Source organism: Eriocheir sinensis, chromosome 6 (assembly GCF_024679095.1).
Source record: "Eriocheir sinensis breed Jianghai 21 chromosome 6, ASM2467909v1, whole genome shotgun sequence".
Lineage (NCBI taxonomy): Eukaryota > Metazoa > Arthropoda > Malacostraca > Decapoda > Varunidae > Eriocheir > Eriocheir sinensis.
Genome location: NC_066514.1, coordinates 3,087,200 through 3,095,232, shown reverse-complemented (window position 1 = coordinate 3,095,232; position 8,033 = coordinate 3,087,200).

Below are 8,033 nucleotides of genomic sequence, written 5' to 3'. Positions count from 1 at the left end.
GGGGGAGAGGCGGGCTGTCACATGTCCACATTTCCAGCGTCAACCCCCCCACCCTCCCCCCCCCACCCATACCCCCCCCCCCAAGTTCCCTACCCTAATAAGCCTTTCCCCCTCCTACCCCCTCCCCAGACCCCTTCCCCCCTCCCTGATATCTTCCCATAGTTCCAGCGTCAACACCCTCCCCCTCCTCCCCATCCATACCACCCCCTCAAGTCCCTACCTTAATAAGCCGTTCCCCCTCCGACCCCCTCCCCAGACCCCTTCCCTAGACCCCTTCCCCCCTCCCTGATACCTTTCCCCTGCCCTCTTTTCTCCTCCTCCTCCTCCTTCCCCTCCCATTCCCCTTTCCCTCACCAATCCCTTCCTTTCCTCCCTTCCAGATACCTTCCCTTCTACACCCTCCCCCCGTTCCCCATACCTTCCCCTTCACTTCCTCCTTACCCCACTACCTCCTCCCCTCTCTAATCCACCCTACCCCCCATATCCCCTCCTTGCTTTAATATCAGCGGCGCTCAAACTTTTCCCGCCGCCCCGAATGGCCCAGCCAATATAACGCCTCCGTCGGGCATCGAGCTGTTACTCACTCCCCAACCGACTGCCGACTTAAAAAATCTGTGAAATGGCGCCAATTAAAAAGCGGCATTAAAATTACTTCGGGGCTTCCAAATGCTGGGAAATGCGTCGGGGCACAGCTGTTTCGCGCGTCGCCCGGGCTTCATAGGTCCTTAAACTGAATATAGATTGTAGGGACGGGAAAAAAAGGAAGAGGATTAGAAGGAGAAGGAGGAGGAGGATTAAGAGGAGGAAGAGAAATAACAGTAACAATGGTAGTAGTAGTAGTAGTAGTAGTAGTAGTAGTAGTAGTAGTAGTAGTAGTAGTAGTAGCATAAGTAGGAAGGCGAAAGGAGAAGGAAAAGTAACAATAAGTAGTAGTATTAGGAGGATAACGAAATAGTAGTAGTAGTAGTAGTAGTAATAGTAGTAGTAGTAGTAGTAATAGTAGTAGTAGTAGTAGTAGTAGTAGTAGTAGTAGTGGTGGTGGTAGTGAGTGAGAGAGAGAGTTGTAGAGAGAGAGAGAGAGAGAGAGAGAGAGAGAGAGAGAGAGAGAGAGAGAGAGAGAGAGAGAGAGAGAGAGAGAGAGAGAGAGAGAATAAAAATCGTAGTGGAATCAATCTGGACACTAACACCATTCAACACCATCAATGTATATGGTGTTGCTTGCATAGAACAGTGATGATCATGTTCCCTGTATGGTGATTGATGATGGTGATGGTGGTGGTGTTAGTGGTATGATTAAGTAATGGTGGTGTGGCGGTGTTGTGGTGTTGTATATCACTATCATCAGTATTTGGTGTTGAGGGTGAGTATGGTGTTGTATGGTGAATGTGTATTATTTGGGTATGGTGACTTATGGTGTCGAGTTAGTGAGTGATGCAGAGGTGATGTTTAAAGACCTGTGATGTGTGTTATAGTGATGTGAAGTACTGATGTGTGTGTGTGTGTGTTTAGGTTAGGGAAGTAAAGGGTTGAGGCGTGGTGAGTAAGCAAGGCAAAGGAAGGGTTAGGAAGAAGATAAGTAAGGTGTGTATGATATGGTAAGGTAAGGTTAGGTTAAGTTAGGTTAGGTAAGGTAAGGTAAGGTAAGGTTAGGTTAGGTTAGGTTAGGTAAGGTGTGTATGATATGGTAAGGTAAGGTAAGGTTAGGTTAGGTTAGGTTAGGTTAGGTTAGGTGTGGTATGATATGGTAAGGTTAGGTTAGGTTAGGTTAGGTTAGGTTAGGTTAGGTAAGGTGGTGTATGATAAGGTAAGATATAGTAAGGTAAGGTAAGGTAAGGTAAGGTATGATATGGTAAGGCAAGGCAAGGCAAGGCAAGGCAAGGTAAGGCAAGGTAAGGTAAGGCAAGGTAAGGTAAGGTAAGGTACGGTACGGTCTAGTGTGGTGTGCTGTATTGTGTGGTGTGACAGAACAAGAAAAATACACGAAACACACAACAACATCCTGGAAATGGGAACAGAGAGGACGAGGGAAAGAAAACACAAGAAATAAAGAAAAACAAGAATATAAAGAGAGAGAGAGAGAGAGAGAGAGAGAGAGAGAGAGAGAGAGAGAGAGAGAGAGAGAGAGAGAGAGAGAGAGAGAGAGAGAGAGAGAGAGAGAGAGAGAGAGAGAGAGAGAGAGAGAGAGAGAGAGAGAGAGAAAGGCAAAAATTCACAGGTGCAAAGCGAACAGGTAAAGACTTAGAGGAAAAAGAAGAAAGGAGAATAAAAGAGAAACTAAAGGTGAGGGAAGAGATGAGGAGGAGGAGGAGGAAGAGGAGGAGGAGGAGGAGGAGGAAAGGGAAGCTGGGAAGGATAGATAACAGGGTCTCTTCTCTCCCTCCGACGTATCCAAGAAAACAGTTATTTACTTCCCTTAAACCCCCGCAGAGGAGGAGGAGGAGGAGGAGGAGGAAGAGGAGGAGGAAGAGGAGGAGGAAGAGGAGGAAGAGGAGGAGGAGGAGGAGGAGGAAGAATAGGAGGAGAAAGAAAAAAGAGAAGGAATGACGAAGAGAAGGAATAAGAGAGAGAGAGAGAGAGAGAGAGAGAGAGAGAGAGATGGACAGCCGTGAAAATAAAAACATTGGGGTAAAATATTGTAACATACACGGCTTCTCTCTCTCTCTCTTCCTTCCTTCTCTTCTCTCTCTCTCTCTCTCCTTTCTCCCTCCATCCTCCCTCCTCCTTCTTCCTCCTCTCTTCCCTCCATCCTTCCTCCTCCTCCATCCTTCTTCTCTCTCTCTCTCACCTGTGCGGCCGGGAGTCATTAGGAGGTTGCGTAACTTACCTGAAATAGAGAAAAAAAAAGTCATTAACTCGATTCATCCCAGGTGAGAGAGAGAGAGAGAGAGAGAGAGAGAGAGAGAGAGAGAGAGAGAGAGAGAGAGAGAGAGAGAGAGAGAGAGAGAGAGAGAGAGAGAGAGAGAGAGAGAGAGAGATATACAGCAGTGCACACCAACTGGTCTTCTTTTTTTTTTCTTTTTTTTTGGGGGGGGGAGTGGAGTTTATGTTGGACAGTTGGTGTGAACTCGAGAAGGAAGGGATAGCGGGAGGAGGAGGAGGAGGAGGAGGAGGAGGAGGAGGAGGAGGAGGAGGAGGAGGAGGAGGAGGAGGAGGAGGAGGAGGAGGAGGAGGAGGAACACAAAGAAACACAAAGGAATAACAAACAACAGCAGATCTGATTGTCCTTACGAGACTGTTTGTGACAAGCTTCACTAACTATCTAAGGTGGAGGAGGAGGAGGAGGAGGAGGAGGAGGAGGAGGAAGAGGAGGAGGAGGAGGAGGAACACAAGAGAACACAAAGACAGAACAAACAACAGCAGACCTGATTGTCCTAACGAGGCTGTTTGTGACCAGCTTCACTAACTATCAAAGGTGAAGGATGAGGAGGAGGAGGAGGAGGAGGAGCAGATGACTAGAAGGGAGACTAGCTGAGAGGAGAGAAGAAGGAGCTGGGTAATTGTGGAGAAGAGTTGAAATGGGAGAGAAAAGTGAAGAGGAGGAGGAGGAGGAGGAAACATGGAAATCCAGGCAACAGAAATCCTATTGGCTCATTACGAGGTTGCCCGCTTGGGTGATTTAATCTGCTCGACCGCCACTTGGGGCCTGGGGAGCAGATGACAGCACCTCGATATTGGGGAGCAGATGACAGCACCTCGATATTGGGGAGCAGATGACAGCACCTCGATATTGGGGAGCAGATGACAGCACCTCGATATTGGGGAGCAGATGACAGCACCTCGATATTGGGGAGCAGATGACAGCACCTCGATATTGGGGAGCAAATGAAAGCACCTCGATATTGAGGAGCAAATGAAAGCACCTCGATATTGAGTTCACTCCTGACGCAGCGAAGTGACGGTCGATTCTATATTTGAAGGAGTTGATGGTATTCGCATTTACTACTTCTGAGGGAAGATTGTTCCAGTGGCGGATGACTCGGTTTGAAAAGAAACTCCTTCCAATGTCTGTGTTACATCGACTCGACTGAATGGGTAAACCGTTATTTCTAGTTCTTGAGTTGGTTTGCAGTTCAAAGAATTGGGAGTAATCGACGTTATTGATTTTTTTCAGATACTTGAAGACTTGAATCATATCCCCTCGTAGGCGTCTTTTCTTCAATGTAAAGAGATTGAGTCGCTTGAGTCGTTCCTCGTACGGGTGAGCCTTTAAGGTTGGAATCATCTTTGTGGCGCGTCGTTGAATCCTTTCCAGTAAAGCAATGTCCTTTCTGTAATTAGGAGACCAGAACGGTACTGCATACTCGAGGTGCGGTCTTACCATGGAATTATACAAGGCTAGCATCACGTCTGGCGTTTTACACTCGAAGTTCCTCGCTATGAACCCGAGCATAGTGTTGGTTTTGAGTTGAGAACAAGAAACACATAAAGAAAGAGGAAATGGATAAAGGGGAAGAGAAGGGAGAGAAAGTGGATTACAGACGAGTGGAAAAAGATAAAATATGATTGATTTGTAGGAGTAGGAGACGAAGGATGGAATAAAAATAAAATACATTCTCCCCCTCCCCTAACACACACACACACACACACACACACACACACACACACACACACACACAAGCCCGGACCGGACAGCCTGGCTTCCTTGCACTACACGGGTCCAGTTTCCTGACTTGCTAATCCACTTGGCCTTTACGAGGGTCCTGGAACTCTCCGCCTCCTCCTCAGCCTCCCAGCAGGATCCTTTACACCCAGACCGGAACCTTGGGACAGCGGTCTTGGCAAATTAAATGGAATAGTGTTTTCGTTTCTTTCTGGGGTGAGTGGCATTTTCGGATGAGATCGTTTATTTTTTTTTAACCTCTTGACTGCGAATTTCCTACCAGAAGACCTCACCAAGCTACAGGAATGGAACAAAAGTGGCTGCTATATAATTCGATGAAATGTGTAAAGTCCTGCATCTTGGGAGGGGATATCCAGCACACCAATACCACATGGGAAACACTCCACTATCCAGCACAGAGGCAGAGAAAGACCTGGGAGTGTATGTTACCAGGCTACCAGTGAAGGGATATCCAGCACACCAATACCACATGGGAAACACTCCATTATCCACCACAGAGCCAGAGAAAGACCTGGGAGTGTATGTTACCAGGCTACCAGTGAAGGGATATCCAGCACACCAATACCACATGGGAAACACTCCACTATCCACCACAGAGGCAGAGAAAGACCTGGGACTGTATGTTACCAGGCTACCAGTGAAGGGATATCCAGCACACCAATACCACATGGGAAACACTCCACTATCCACCACAGAGGCAGAGAAAGACCTGGGAGTGTATGTTACCAGGCTACCAGTGAAGGGATATCCAGCACACCAATACCACATGGGAAACACTCCACTATCCACCACAGAGGCAGAGAAAGACCTGGGAGTGTATGTTACCAGGCTACCAGTGAAGGGATATCCAGCACACCAATACCACATGGGAAACACTCCACTATCCACCACAGAGGCAGAGAAAGACCTGGGAGTGTATGTTGCCAGGCTACCAGTGAAGGGATATCCAGCACACCAAAACCACATGGGAAACACTCCACTATCCACCACAGAGGCAGAGAAAGACCTGGGAGTGTATGTTACCAGGCTACCAGTGAAAGGATATCCAGCACACCAGTACCACATGGGAAACACCCCACTATCCACCACAGAGGCAGAGAAAGACCTGGGACTATATGTTACCAGGCTACCAGTGAAGGGATATCCAGCACACCAATACCACATGGGAAACACTCCACTATCCACCACAGAGGCAGAGAAAGACCTGGGACTATATGTTACCAGGCTACCAGTGAAGGGATATCCAGCACACCAATACCACATGGGAAACACTCCACTATCCACCACAGAGGCAGAGAAAGACCTGGGAGTAAATGTTACCAGGCTACCAGTGAAGGGATATCCAGCACACCAATACCACATGGGAAACACTCCACTATCCACCACAGAGGCAGAGAAAGACCTGGGAGTGTATGTTACCAGGCTACCAGTGAAGGGATATCCAGCACACCAATACCACATGGGAAACACTCCACTATCCACCACAGAGGCAGAGAAAGACCTGGATGTTACCAGGCTACCAGTGAAGGATATCCAGCACACCAGTACCACATGCTACCAGTGAAGGGATATCCACCACACCAATACCACATGTTAAACACTCCTCTATCCACCACAGAGGCAGAGAAAGACCTGGGAGTGTATGTTACCAGGCTACCAGTGAAGGGATATCCAGCACACCAATACCACATGGGAAACACTCCACTATCCACCACAGAGGCAGAGAAAGACCTGGGAGTGTATGTTACCAGGCTACCAGTGAAGGGATATCCAGCACACCAATACCACATGGGAAACACTCCACTATCCACCACAGAGGCAGAGAAAGACCTGGGAGTGTATGTTACCAGGCTACCAGTGAAGGTCAAATCTGTGCCAATCGCAGCGGACGGTTTTAATCAATAGCAATTACTCTCATGTTGGTGCCTTGAACACGCACCTAAGAAAATAAATCCTTCTCAACGTGATGTGAAAACGGTGTAACTCTAAACCATATGATACAGTCTCAAGCCTTAAAAGGTTCTATTTTAAAACATTTCGCCGCCTAAGTTCACATATTTGACATGGCTTTCGTAGGAGCTGTAGGCCTTTCCAGGGGTAGTTTTATGACCCGCTCAAATTTTTCCACTCCGCCTGGGAATCGAACCCGGGCTCTCTCGGTTGTGAGTCGAGTGTGCTAACCACTGCACCACGAAGCCACCATGCGGCAACCCGGATACACAGGGCAAACAACACCTCTACCACCCCTGCCTGTGTTATGCGACCCGCCCTCTGCTTCCCGCGTGAGTGAGGGATGCAGCGACCCTCCTCGTGTGTCCAGGCAATCACCTTTACCGTGGAGCACTACAATGAGCTCCCCCTGCCCGCCCCGACGCAACAGCTGACCCGGAGTGGCCGTATATTTTACCCAATGCTTTAATATTACAGCGGAGAAGACCGAGTGAATGGGGTTATGGGAATATATCATTGGGGTCTCTCTCTCTCTCTCTCTCTCTCTCTCTCTCTCTCTCTCTCTCTCTCTCTCTCTCTTATTAAACTCGGATTATATGGTTCCGGTGATCGGCCTGGGTTCAGCGGCGTCATCCACTCCACACGGCGCCAGCAACACGCGGCCTCACGCTTATTGGGGACCCTAACGCCACCCTTAAGCCAAGTCCAAGGCCTGCATTACCCGACTCAAGGATCTGCACTACCCTCACTCGGGGAAAGTTGGAAAGTTTCGTTTAGTCGGCGCAACATCCGTGGTCATATGCCGGAGAGAGACAGAAGGGGAAGGAATTATAGGAGAAGGGAACAGACCCCAGGAGACGGGACACAACCCCCGATTAATACCTGGTACCCATTCACTGCTGGGTGGACAGGGGCGTAGGGTATCGGAAAAGCCGCCCAAATTTTTCCATTCCGCCTGGGAATCAAACCCGGGCTCTCTTGGTTGTGAGCCGAGTGTGCTAACCACTGCACCATGAAGCCGCCACGCGCATCTATAACGTATGCTTCCAACTTCACCTTAATTATATAATCCATCAATTAGTTCCGTTGGTGTATTAATCCACAAACTGGTTAAGAAAGGCAACTGGAAATGGGGGAAAAAGCTGCCATATTTTTTGGAACTGGTAATAATCGACACATTTTAATTAGGAAGAGCTTTGAAAAGTCCAGAAGCCCCTAACCTCAGACAGAGGCTTCGACTAGCACATTCCTCCCCTCGACACTGAGACAGCTCTTCTTGTCGTATTAAAAGACATTTCGTCTCCCAAGTACACCTATTTGACAAGGCTTTCGTAGGAGTTGTGGGCATTTCCAGGAGTAGTTTTATGACCCTGGTGGTAGTGTGACCCTTCCTCTGTACCGTGAGCCTAAGAAACACATATTTGGCAAGGCTTTCGTAGGAGTTGTGGGCATTTCCAGGAGT